The sequence below is a fragment of the Schistocerca cancellata genome, chromosome 11, assembly GCF_023864275.1.
Source record: "Schistocerca cancellata isolate TAMUIC-IGC-003103 chromosome 11, iqSchCanc2.1, whole genome shotgun sequence".
Lineage (NCBI taxonomy): Eukaryota > Metazoa > Arthropoda > Insecta > Orthoptera > Acrididae > Schistocerca > Schistocerca cancellata.
Window position 1 is genome coordinate 40,619,082 of NC_064636.1, and position 14,491 is coordinate 40,633,572.

The window sequence follows — 14,491 nt, forward strand, 5'->3', positions numbered from 1 at the left end:
ATTTGTTACGCGCTTGCCTCCCATGCAGCAGGCCCAGGTTCGATTCCCAGCTGGGACGGAGGTTTTCTCCGCTCGTGGGCTGGGCGTTGTGTTGCCCTCATCATTATCTCGCCCTCATCGCCGGCGCGCGAGTTCCCCAGTGTGGAATCGACTGAAACAAGACTGGCAGTCAGCGGCCGAACTTCTCCGGACGGGGCCTCCCGGCCAGCAATGCCGTACGATCGTTTCATTTTTTACTTCTAGTTAATATTACATAAAATACAGACCGAAATGAACATGTGCAGGAAATGTCTTATGAGCAGTGCAGATGATATTGCTGAGGTCCTCCTATTAAGAAAGAGCACATTATCTTAGGGGATGGGGTTATTTACGGACACAGAAGCGTTCTTTGCCCTATCGTACAACGTCTAGAAAAAAACAGACTGATTAATTTCAGCGTACTAAGGTGATTTCAAAAGAGGTTGTAAACTTAATTACAGCTAAAGCAGGACTAATGTTCGAAGTAAAAACATTATTCGTCTTTTAATACTCACGGAAAATGGAGATGCCATTCCTCTGCCTTAATGCTGTACTTACAGAGGACCGAAGCCAACCTCTTCTCTGTATCTCCATTGATGTTTCAACTCCAGTACAAGTGACCAAAGAAAACTTTCTTTTTAGTCATGTACGCGTTAAACTATGATCCAGTTCATCCCATAATAATGCTGAAGAAGACTTTTTTTCAAAATATTGACTTTAAAAACATTTTATGTATTTATACTATGTCCGAAAGAACAGACACCATCAGTGTCCTAGCAGCTTGTTAGAATGAAATTACAATGAAATGAACACCATTAGCTGCTGACAGGCGTTTACATACGTCAACGGGGACAGATGAAAATGCGTGCCCCGCCCAGGACTCGAACCCGGGATCTCCTGCTTACATGGCAGACGCTCTATCCATCTGAGCAACCCCCTCCCCCCCCCTCCATTTTTTTTATCTGATTTTGTTCTATATTGCTCGTTGACTTTGTTCGTGGCGGACGTCCTATGACACTGGTGCTGGTTGTTCGTTGATCCGTTCACTCAGTTTTTTTATTACAGAGGATAGCTAAACCCTCTGACCGAACACGCTGAGCTACGGTGCCGGCGGCCACCGAGCACACAGAGGACAGCGCGACTGCAGGGACTTATCTCTGGCACGCCTCCCGCGAAACCCACATTCTCAACGTATTGTGCCGCACTACATTCGTAGTGCCCCCGCCCATTATACTCATTACCCGCGGCGCGTTGCCGATTCCCGTAAGAGTTCGGGTACTGTTTGTGCATTCGCACAGAAGAAGAAGATGGTCAAGTGGCCGGTGAGCCTTTAATATATATTTACCAAGATGATATCTGTTCTTTCGGACATGTCCGAATGAGTACAATGGGCGGGGGCACTACGAATGTAGTGCGGGACAATACGTTGAGAATGTGGGCTTCGCGGGAGGCGTGCCAGAGATAAATCCCTGCAGTCGCGCTGTCCTCTGTGTCCTCGGTGGCTCAGATGGATAGAGCTTCTGCCGTGTAAGCAGGAGATCCTGGGTTCGAATCCCGGTCGGGGCTCACATTTTATCTCTCGCCGTTGACATATGTCCACGCCTGTAAGCAGCTAAGGGTGTTCCTTTCATTGTAAATTCATTTTATGTATTATTCCTGGGGGCAGCTACCGCATTACAACGCATGCGAAATGATAAGTTTTGTTCGACACAAAAATTTTCGTATCTATATATCGAGTAGAAGTAGTTGAGATGAGTCCAGAAATGCCCACAAAAGCTTTCCATTCATCGATAGTTTGACTGATTCTTATACCAATTCACAAGTCACGCAGCGTCTATTGCTGAGAATCCTTCAACAAATATTATCTCAGGAAACACATTTTAAGCTCGTCAACGTTATGCCATGTTTCTGCTCTGTTGTCCGCCCATCGAATAACACTCTTACATAGTTGGTAACGGATGAAGGATACCTTCTCGTCTACACTACATATTCCGGAAACTAGTTTTGAGAGTCCTGAAGAAACACTTTTGGACGGTCAGTCCTATCGAGGAAAAAAAATGACGATGGTGGTAGTTGGCAAGTCACTAATTCTAGCGTCAGCTTCGTTATTGAAGGTGTTTTTGCTATCGCTAGTACGAAATTGGTGCATGTAGTTCTGATTCAAGTGCACGAGTTGTTTCGTGTGCACGACCTTCAAAATTGTGGCTCTGTATGTACAACACACTTTCATGGAACACTTTTATTTTATTGGCCACGACATCTTTCCCTATTGTTTGCCGATGTCCTGCGTCTTATGTGAAAGTTTGTTGTGCAAAAATTTGCACATCAATTTTTTTCTCGAGCATGCGTTTTCGCATTTACTGCAATCTTTGTGAACAGCACTGCACGGGCCGCTACGCTCCCTGACTTCGCTGGCGCCACAAAATTGACAAATCATTTCTCAACGGATAGGAAGACAGCCAAAATTTCGATACCGGTTTTTATGCATATTTTATGATACATTTTTATATCTAAATTACGCGATGATTGAGACGAAACTATATTTATAACTCGTAACAATTAAGGTTAAAATATCTTTTCGGTTACTTCTGCACAGTACATTATATTTAACAAAAGATCGTCACCCTATCATTTATTTTTGGAATAGGTAAAAGTAAGGAAAGACAAAAACAGGAAACATTGGAGAAATTAATACTTGCTTTTACTTTCGTGAATTCTGATAAACACTGAATGACGAAGATGTAGATTATGCAATAGTTAAAACTTTATTTAGAAGACTGCGAGGTAAACTTTATTGTTAAATACTTAATTACACATCTGAGTCTATCTATGAAATTAATTTTTAAACACAGTATGTTTAAAGTAATACAGCCAAAAATCTTAAGGTAAACAAAATTAAGAATTTTCGAAGTTTCCATAGTAAATTAGAAATTAAGTTACAGAAAAATTTCTGCTACTTTGTGCCAGTAAATTAGCAGATTCTAAAAATACAAAACTCTGTTAAAACTAATGTTTCGATTAGAATAGTATTACAATTACAAAACAGCAAATGTGTAGAACGACCGCACACACAAAACCACAAACTATATAAGGACTCAGAGTGCACAAACGAGTCAGTCAACTGTTACCCAGGTTTTGCACACACAACGCATACTTCATTTGTCTGTGTCAATTAAATACCTTTCGAGTCTTAAGTTCAATTCAAGTTTCGTTGTTTAAACATGTGATCCAGTGGTCCAGAAATGCCCACAAAAGCTTTCCATACATCGAGAGTCTGCCTGATTCTTATCTCGATTCGGAACTGTTCTCAGTGTGCGCATTTTTATGAACATAGCTGAAGATCTGTCAAGTTGTTCTGGGAGAAAAATAATCAGCAAATAAATATACAACAATAGAATTTCAGTCATCTAAATGAAGAAGCTGTACCACATTGATGCTATTGCCAATCATTTATAGCATATAGTACTCAACATTACGAGTAAAGCTTGAAGTTACTACTTCCCCGTAGCAATTTAATGTCCAACAGCGGTTTTCTATATGCCAGAAGTGCACTAAGACTGACTTAAATTTTATGTAGCTACATTTGGGAAGGACACTTATAATGTGTTTGCACAACTGGTGTTTTAATATGTTGATGATTAGATATTATGTGCGACAAAAAATATTGATAAGTTGGTGCTTGTGTAATATTGTAAATGTGGACCATGTTAAATTGAAACTATGCTTAGATATCCTTTCTGTTGGTCCCAGACGTCAGGCTCAGGAGTAAACCCAGTAAACAAATGTGACTCATCGTTAGTACAGTCGTCTTCCTCTGAAATGAAGCCCAGCTCCCCTACCTTCTTACCATTACATGGGCACACTCCTGGTAGTTCACTCTCCTTCTGCGAGTGGAGTAGGGAAAGGATTTACTAGCAGTGATAAGAAGTACCCTCTTCCATGTAGTATAGCTTTAGATTTTGGTGTGTGTGTGTGTGTGTGTGTGTGTGTGTGTGTGTGTGTGTGTGAACCTGTGAGTTACTGGAAGATATCCAGATATGAAAATCCAGATGTGAAAATTACCGAACAATCAGTTTAATAAGTCACAGCTGCAAAATACTAACACGAATTCTTTGCAGACGAATGGAAAAACTAGTAGAAGCCGATCTCGGGGAAGATCAGTTTGGATTCCGTAGAAATACTGGAACACGTGAGGCAATACTGACCTTACGACTTATCTTAGAAGAAAGATCAAGGAAAGGCAAACCTACGTTTCTAGCATTTTTAGAGAAAGCTTTTGACAATGTTGACTGGAATACTCTCTTTCAAATTCTAAAGGTGGCAGGAGTAAAATACAGGGAGCGAAAGGCTATTTACAATTTGTACAGAAACCAGATGGCAGTTATAAGAGACGAGGGGCATGAAAGGGAATCAGTGGTTGGGAAGGGAGTAAGACAGGGTTGTAGCCTCTCTCCGATGTTATTCAATCTGTATATTGAGCAAGCAGTAAAGGAAACAAAAGAAAAATTTGGAATAGGTATTAAAATCCAGGGAGAAGAAATAAAAACTTTGAGGTTCGCCGATAACATTGTAATTCTGTCAGAGACAGCAAAGGACTTGGAAGAGCAGTTGAACGGAATGGATGGTGTCTTGAAGGGAGGATATAAGATGAACATCAACAAAAGCAAAACGAGGATAATGGAATGTAGTCGAATTAAATCGGGTGATGTTGAGGGTATTAGATTAGGAAATGAGACACTTAAAGTAGTAAAGGAGTTTTGCTATTTGGGGAGCAAAGTAACTGATGATGGTCGAAGTAGAGAGGATATAAAATGTAGACTGGCAATGGCAAGGAAAGCGTTTCTGAAGAAGAGAAATTTGTTAACATCGAGTATAGATTTAAGTGTCAGGAAGTCGTTTCTGAAAGTATCTGTATGGAGTGTAGCCATGTATGCAAATGAAACATGGACGATAACTAGTTTGGACAAGAAGAGAATAGAAGCTTTCGAAATGTGGTGCTACAGAAGAATGCTGAAGATTAGATGGGTAGGTCATATAACTAATGAGGAGGTACTGAGTAGGATTGGGGAGAAGAGAAGTTTGTGGCACAACTTGACTAGAAGAAGGGATCGGTTGGTAGAACATGTTCTGAGGCATCAAGGGATCACCAGTTTAGTATTGGAGAGCAGTGTGGAGGGTAAAAATCGTAGAGGGAGACCAAGAGATGAATACACTAAGCAGATTCAGAAGGATGTAGGTTGCAGTAGGTACTGGGAGATGAAGAAGCTTGCACAGGATAGAGTAGCATGGAGAGCTGCATCAAACCAGTCTCAGGACTGAAGACCACAACAACAACAATCCAGATATATTATGTGAAGAAGTTACACACATATTAAGGGTTTTTTAAATTTTTTTATAATTTTCATTATGTTACCCCCAGTTTGATTCATTACCATCAAAAATGGCATACGTAAAGTTTGAGCTCAGTGGGACAGTGGTACGATGTGCCTTTGGGCTATCAAATTAGAAATCAATAATTAATATACTGTCTGATTAAGAAACGAAACACGCACAAGAAATGTGAGATGTCAACATAAATTCATACATGCAGACACCAAGGGCAGATATGTAAATGATTATGGAGCTGGTATTCCCTGTGACAAGTAGAATGGGCACCAGAGTGAATTAGTGTTGTTCGTGTTTAGTGCTGTAAGGCATGGCATGGTATATAAAGGGCGTGAACAACGTCAGATGTTGAGTAGTGATCACTGTGAAATAGACGGAGATACCATATACTCACGTGAGACAGCCTTATCAGCACCTAAGAGTGTTTGTGAGGTGCCTCGTTGTAGGTTTTCATTTGGCCAATTGCTCGAATCGTACAGTATTCAGAATTGTCTGCCATATGCATGCGACAGAGGACCGATATTGTCTGTGGTGGCACGTGAAGATTCGCACTAGGGAGAATTCCCCTTCAGATCTGCCTCTGACATCGGAGAACAAGAAAGAACAGTCAGCATTTTGTAAAAGGAGGGGTCTGCATTGTACATAATTTGCTTCCTAGAGTCCATCACACACATAGTACGAGGGTGGTTTGAAAAGTTCTCGGAATGGAATAGAAAAAAAGTACTTACATCACTGAAACTTCTTTTATTTTTCAATGTCCAGGACGAGGCGTGAGTCGTGCTTGGGTAGCTCAGTTGGTAGAGCAATTGCCCGCGAAAGACAAAGGTCCCGAGTTCGAGTCTCGGTCCGGCACACAGTTTTAATCTGCCAGGAAGTTTCAGTTTATAAGTGGTTTCCAAATTTTCGGAGTGGCCATATGGGAACAAGTGATGCTGAACGTTCTGGACGCCCTGTGGAGGTTACGACTCCAGAAATCATTGATAAAATCCTTGTTATGGTGATGGATGACAGAAGAGTTAAGATGCGTGAGCTTGCTAGTGCTGTGGGCATCTCGAATGAAAGGGTGCATGATATTTTGCATAAACATTTGGACATGAGAAAGCTATCCGCACGATGGGTTCCGCGATTGCTCACGCTTGACCAAAAACGGAATCGTGTGAAGTGTTGCAAGGATGGTTTGCAGCTGTTCAGGAAGTCCGCAGGACTTAAAGTGTCGTTTCGTCACTGTGGATGAAACGTGGTTGCCTTACTATACTCCTGAGACCAAACAACAATCTAAACAATGGGTTACCAAGGGAGAATCTGCACCAAAAAAGGCGAAGACCATTCCTTCGGCCAGAAAGGTTATGGTGACTGTCTTTTGGGATTCGCAAGGGATAATCCTCATCGACTAGCTGGAAAAGGGTAAAACTATTGCAGGTGCATATTATTCATCGTTATTGGACCGTTTGAAAACAGAGGTGCAAGAAAAACGCCAGCGATTGGAACGCAAAAAATTACTTTTCCATCACAACAATGCACCAACACACACCTCAGCAGTTGTGGTCGCAAAATTAATGGAAATAGAATTCCAACTCGTCTCACATCCGCCCTGTTCTCCAGACTTGGCTCCCCCAGACTACTATTTGTTCCCCAATTTGAAGAAATGGCTGCCGGGACAAAGATTTTATTCAAATGTGGAGGTGATTGCAGCAACTAATAGCTATTTTGCACACTTGGACAATTCCTATTATTCGAAAGGGATCAAGAAATTAGAACAGCGTTGGACGAAGTGTATAAGTCTAAAAGGAGACTGTGTCGAAAAATAAAAAAGTTTTATCCCAAACACGTAAGTAGATTATATTTTTGCACGGACTTTATCAATTGATAATGAATTTTTGTATTTCGTGCAGCTGAAGATAGCTAGTCGATTGAGTCAGGAAGAAATCAGCCCAAGAGTGAAAATAGCCTGTGGTGATTTTGGCAAGCAAAATACAGCCACCAGAACCAAGTTCTTTGGGACAGGGTAAGTCGGTGGTTACGTATGATAACCTATTGATGAGAGAAATATCCTACTTTTACAAATGGTATAATCACTCAGAGATTTCTACTGTAAGTTGTTCTGTTAATGCTGCTGCTACAGGGAAAACTTGGTCAGACAGCTGCAAACTCCCTGCAACGAATATCATACAGAATCTACGTGGAGCTCTTCGGAATTTACGTTGTGAGTAACACCTTTACCTCTATCTCGTTCAGTGACAGAACGCTACTTCCCCACGTAGCATAACAACCCTTCATCAAGAAAAGAGACGCCGAACTGTCACACAGTGCAAATTGTTTAGGACATGATTAACGGCACTCCCAGCTCTTGGCTACTGAGCCTGAGTCACCACAACAGCGAGGAATTTATGAAGATTCAAAACAATCAACCACTTACTTTTCTCTGTCCACTTATTACATAAATGTGAAAGGACTCTGCTCTAGAAAACCACCATCTGCAGAAGCTGTAGCCTTAGAAGATAATGTTGATACTGGGCAATACTGGAAGAAAGCCAAGGAACTGCGAAACTCAAATAATTCCGATACATCATTTGAAAAACCGACTGTCTTTGACCTACCAAGAAAGTACCACATGTACAATTTGAAGAGTTCTTGGATGTGACTTGTGGTTCAACTAACTAAATTAGTAATCTACATGTTTTTGATTAATGTTGTTATTAGTTTATGTTCATTAATGTGAATTCTAATAACGTTGAAGGTTAAATGAAAAAAAAAATTCTTACCTGATGAAGTGGCTTCTGCAAGACAGTCTTGGACAAATTCTGCTGGAAAATAAACCTTACTGGCTGTAAATGACAAATTTACTTGAACCTACTGTGACAAAATGCACTTGTTACGACAGAACGAGAAACTGGGAACTTATCAATTTATTGAGCTGCATTTATGACCTTATTGGGATGAAATGAAATGATTGTATGGTACTGTTGACCGGGAGGCCCCATTCGGGGGAGTTCGGCCGCCGTATAGCAAGTCCTTTTTACGTGAGGCCACTTCGGCGACTTGCGAGTCAATGATGATGATGGACACACAACACCCAGTCCCCTGCTGGGAATCGAACCTGGGGCCCCCTGTGTGGTAGGAAGTAACGCTGCCGCTACGCTATGGAGGCGAACCTTATTGGGATGAACCAATGTTGGGGAAGGTATAATGCAGCAAAAGAAATGAACAGAGTGTATATGTCAGCGATATGTTTATGGCTTGTAGAGATAGGTTAGAGAGCAAAGAATTACATGTTTCTTAGAAACACTTACTTTGTGAGAAGTAGAAACTGTAACAGTTAATACAGATGGCGGCGCCGAGTTCGCCAGAGACTGAAAAGTTTCCGAGTGTGTGGGCCGTCACACAGGCGGCAGTGGCGGTATATAAGGCGGTGCGACGGCTGGCCGCTGCAGTTGCAGCTCCTGCAGCAGTAGCAGCAGCGATGGATGTGCGCGCGCTGTACTTCGTGATATCCGCTCTGCTGACAGTTATGGCGAAAAGGAGTGAGTGAACTTTTAGTAATGATTATATTATGCAGTGAAATGTTCAAAATGGCCAATTCGTTTCCAAGGAATTTTCATAGCTCCTGTTGCCATTGTCAAGGTTAATCTATGTGTCTATTTCTGTTCTTTCCTTCTGATTACTTTGTTATAGTCAGCTACTACTTGATCTGCTCTCCCAATTTCTTCATCTCAAAGTACTATTTACGTTCAACATCCTCAACTATTTGCTTTATGTAGAAAATAGAGCTCGTGTGATTATTTTAACGAAAAATAAACGATTTTATTGTTTTTCATAGCTGTTTTCAGGCGAAATTGTTCCAAAACAAGTGGAATGTATGATGAATGGAGACAAAGTAAGAGTTCAAAGATAATAAATACAGTGTGTTACTACACAAAATACCATATACAGTGTGAGCATTGTCCGCACCCGGTAGCTCAGTGGTCAGTGCGACAGAATGTCAATCACAAGGACCCTGGGTTCGATTTCCGGGTGGGTCGGAGATTTTCTCTGCTCAGGGACTAGTTGTGTGTTGTCCTCATCATCTTCATTTCTTCCCCCATCGACTCGCAAGTCGCCGAAGTGGCGTCAAATCGAAAGACCTACACCCGGCGAACGGTCTACCCGACGGGAGGCCCTAGTCACAAGACATTTACATTTTTAGTGTGAGCATTACAACAAGCAACAAACTGCACCGACGGATTCGTGACTGGAAATGGGGAAAAAATGGTGCTATGAACGAGTGTCCGGCAATGCTTCGTTGCCAAGTCACATGGCGCTGGCGAATGATAGTTCCTCTGAGCACGTGCCGTGTGTTCCTTGTGTGTTGCAGGGTGTGTGATTAACGCACTGTACTGTAAGCAGCAGAATAGTCCGGTATTTATGACAGGAAGAAGCAAAGATCGTGTTTGTGTATGGCCAAGCAGATGGGGACAGTCGAGAGGCAGCATAGCTATACGAAGAAATTATCTTCACAGACACCAATCCTGTCACACAACAATTCAAGCTCTTTTTCTCGGCTTGTTCCGATGTGAACACCGGACTATTCTGCTGCTTAGAGTTGTTATTGTTGTGGTCTTCAGTCCTGAGACTGGTTTGATGCAGCTCTCCGTGCTACTCTATCCTGTGCAAGCTTCTTCATCTCCCAGTACCTACTGCAACCTTCGTCCTTCTGAATCTGTTTAGTGTATTCATCTCTTGGTCTCCCTTTACGATTTTTACCCTCCACACTGCCTTCCAATACTAAATTGGTGATCCCTTGATGCCTCAGAACATGTCCTACCAACCTATCCCTTCTTCTGCTCAAGTTGTGCCACAAACTTCTCTTCTCCCCAACCCTATTCAATACTTCCTCATTAGTTATGAGATCTACCCATCTAATATTCAGCATTCTTCTGTAGCACCACATTTCGAAAGCTTCTATTCTCTTCTTGTCTAAACTATTTATCGTCCTTGTTTCACTTCCATACATGGCTACACTCCATACAAATACTTTCAGAAACGACTTCCTAACACTTAAATCTATACTCGGTGTTAACAAATTTCTCTTCTTCAGAAACGCTTTCCTTGCCATTGACAGTTTACATTTTATATCCTCTCTACTTCGACCATCATCAGTTATTTTGCTCCCCAAATAGCAAAACTCCTTTACTACTTTAAGTTTCTCATTTCCTAATCTAATTCCCGCAGCATCACCCGATTTAATTCGACTACATTCCATTATCCTCGTATTGCTTTTGTCGATGTTCATCTTAGTTCCTCCTTTCAAGACACTGACCATTCCGTTCAACTGCTCTTCCAAGTACTTTGCTGTCTCTGACAGAATTACGTCATCGGCGAACCTCTTTTCTTTTGTTTCCTTTACTGCTTGATCAATACACAGACTGAATAACATTGGGGATAGGATACAACCCTGTCTTACTCCCTTCCCAACCACTGCTTCTCTTTCATGCCCCTCAACTCTTATAACTGCCATCTGGTTTCTGTACAATTGTAATTGCCTTTCGCTCCCTGTATTTTACCCCTGACACCTTCAGAATTTGAAAGAGAGTATTCCAGTCAACATTGTCAAAAACTTTCTCTAAGCCTACAAATGCTAGAAACGTAGGTTTGCCTTTCCTTAATCTATTTTCTAAGATAAGTCGTAGTGTCAGTATTGCCTGACGTTTTCAAACATTTCTACGAAATCCAAACTGATCTTCCCCAAGGTCGGCTTCTACCAGTTTTTCCATTCGTGTGTAAAGAATTCGTGTTAGTATTTTGCAGCCGTGGCATATTAAACTGATAGTTCGGTAATTTTCACATCTGTCAACACCTGCTTTCTTTGGGATTGGAATTATTACATTCTTCGTGAAGTCTGAGGATATTTCGCCTCTCTCACACATTTTGCTCACTAGATGCTAGAGTTTTGTGAGCCCTTGCCCTCTCAAGGCTGTCAGTAGTTCTAATCGAATGTTGTCTACTTCTGGGGCCTTGTTTTCACTTAGGTCTTTCAGTGCTCTGTCAAACTCTTCACGCAGTATCATATCTTCTATTTCATCTTCATCTACATTCTCTTCCATTTTTATAATATTGTCCTCAAGAACATCGCCCTTGTATAGACCCTGTATATACTCCGTCTACCTTTCTGCTTTCCCTTCTTTGTTTAGAACTGGGTTTCCATCTGAGCTCTTGATATTCATGCAAGTGGTTCTCTTTTACCCAAAGACCTCTTTAATTTTCCTATAGGCGGTATCTATCTAACCCCTAATGACATACAACTCTACATCCTTACATTTTTTCTCTAGCCATCCCTGTTTAGCCATTTTGCACTTCCTGTCGATCTCATTTTTGAGACGTTTGTATTCGTTTTTGCCTGCTTCATTTGCTGCATTTTTATATTGTCTCCTCTCATCAATTAAATTCAATATCTCTTCTGTTACCCAAGGATTTCTATTAGCCCTCGTCTTTTTACCTACATGATCCTCTGCTACCTTCACTATCTCGTCTCTCAAAGCTACCCATTCTTCTTCTACTGTATTTCTTTCCCCCATTCTTGTCAATCCTTCCCTAATGCTCTCCCTGAAGCTCTCTACAACCTCTGGTTGTCTTTCTATTATATAATCTATCTGGGACCTTCCAGTATCTCCAGGCTTCTTCCATGTATACAACCTTCTTTAATGATTCTTGAACCAGGTGCTGCTTGTCTGAGCACATGCCGTACGTTGCAGGCTGTGTGATTGACACAGCAGTTGTTTACAGTACGCTGTGTCAATCACACAGCCTGCAACGCAAAAGGAACACACAGCACGTGGTGAGACAAACCATCATTCAGCAGCGCCATGTGCCATGGCAACGACGCACTTCTGCACACACGTTCATGTCACAGCTTCTTTCCTAGATTTCTAGTCATGAATCTGTCCCAGCAGTTTGTCAGTTTTGTTAATGTTCGCCCCCTATATTGCAGTATGCCTTCCTCTATCATTTTTGCATCCAGTGGTTCTATCTACTTACCCTGCAGTTGTTTATTAATATCTTGATACGAATCCCACCACACTGTTTTCATTTCAGTCACTGTTTTCTACACACTCCTCACCACGACAATTCTGCACAGAAATATCACACTTTTTATTCTAATTAATTCTCTACACCTTTCTGTAACAGCACCTACCTCTCTAGTACAGACGACTGATACATGTTTGCGCAGTGGCATTTGACTAGGAGAATGTCAGTTCGAATCTTGATGGTGGAAAAATTAGGTGGCAACATTTGGCTGGTAAGGTGGCCAAAGGTCTGGATTTATATTCCAAACACCTGCACAGTGTCTCATTAACTGATAGCTTGTGACACTGTTGCTGATGATCTGTCCACTGGATAAGGAAGCCGAATTCTGCAGCCCTCTTAGTGCTATTCGAGTGGAGTGGGCTATTTGCTGGCACAAGGTTTCAGCGTCTCTCTTCTATTCGACTTACAACACGGACACAACACTCCACTCTACAAACACTCAATACGTTTATTCACGTGACAGAGATGCACACTTAATACTTCACATCAGGTTGGAGGAAGACAACGGCAAACATCCTCATCATGAGTGGCAGTGTTGCATTCCAGAATTACTGTGTATACCCACGACACTCATTCCCTGAACACAGGACTACTTGGACTTTCTGTAACGACGGACCTCAGACAATTCAATTCTCGCTTTTTCCAGCTTCCCCACGGTCTACGACTCATATAAATTTCTGGGCTCCAGGTGGGCGTAGTTGAGAAACTTCAGGTCCTGGTCTACTCTGAATAACAGTAGACGTGTTCTGTGGCGGAAATCTCTATTTGTCTGCGTTAGTCTGCTTCTTACATTCTCTTGCTTTATTCGTCATCCTCGAGTTTCTGTCCAAAGCAAGGAAACCTTTCACTTCATCAAATGTGTTCTCACTAATTTTCATGTTAGGTTTGTCACCACCCTTCTTTCTGCTGTCTCAGGTACACATTTATTTATATAGGGCTTACCCTCAGTCAGTATTCTAAGCTGATAAGACTGTTCATTCTATTGAAAGAGGTGACATAATTCTTCCTCTCTTTTACAAGCAATGCAAAACTCATTGCTATCTTTTCACCTCGATTTGAGTCCAACTTATGAATCTTTTCTCTCGTGTGTAAGGGGTCCGTAGGCCCTTACTATAAGTTTGCACTCGGCACAGGTCGGTAGGGCAAACTATCGATAGTGTCGTGTTGCGAGAGCGAGTGGAGAGTTGAGTCAGTCCCGTGTGGCGGGCCGAGCTGTGCGGAAGCCGGCAGTTGTTGTAATGCAAGGTTTTACCGACAAAGGGAGTGGCCATCGCCGCGGTTTAACCCCTTTGTGTTAGAATAATACTGGGAAAGTGATAAAGTATAATTACGAGAGTGATCAGTGGTATTTCTGCGCCGTTATTTTGATTTCGCGTCTACCGCGCCGGCATTATTTTGGATTTGCAGTGTTGGATTGCAGTGTTGGATGGCAGTGATTGTATCAGCGTGTGACGAATATGAATAACGAAGAAGCCTGTGCTGAGATTAGCCGTTATTAAAAGTGTATGACGAAGGCAGTGGCTGTCTCCTCCTTTTTCTTGTGTTTTTGAGACGAATATAAGTCTTGATTAGTGAAGCTGTGTTGGTGTTATTCTTGTCACCAGACATTTCGTTATTACAGCATTTGAGAAGGACAAAATGGAATGTAACAACTCCGTAGCAGTCCATTCCGATTGCCAGCCCCATTAGGTACACGATCACATTATTTAATTATTCATTTGGGCTGCTATTAGATCCCGATCGAGGGGGATACATAAAATACGGACGTGTTACACGTGTAAAATTTTTTTTTTTTTTTTGCTTCTCCAAAACACAGGTTGAAGAGAGAGAGACAGCACCACTGTCTTGTTTTTGCTGTTATCTTCATTGCAAAGACTGGTTTGTTGCAGCTCTCCACGCTTCTCTATCCTGTGCAAGCCTCTCCATTTCCACATAACTACTGCAGCCCCCATCCATTTGAACCGCCTTATAGTACTTGAGTCTATGTTTCCCTCTACATTTTAACCACACATCCCATCCCAACCTC

At 41.8% G+C, this 14,491-nt stretch overlaps 1 non-coding gene across 1 annotated transcript; it reads left to right on the forward strand.

Moving 5' to 3' along the window:
* The first annotated feature begins 1,510 nt into the window (after positions 1-1,510).
* Positions 1,511-1,584, forward strand: Trnat-ugu (transfer RNA threonine (anticodon UGU)). The gene has a single exon. It is a non-coding gene; the product is annotated as a tRNA-Thr (tRNA).
* Positions 1,585-14,491: the final 12,907 nt, after the last annotated feature.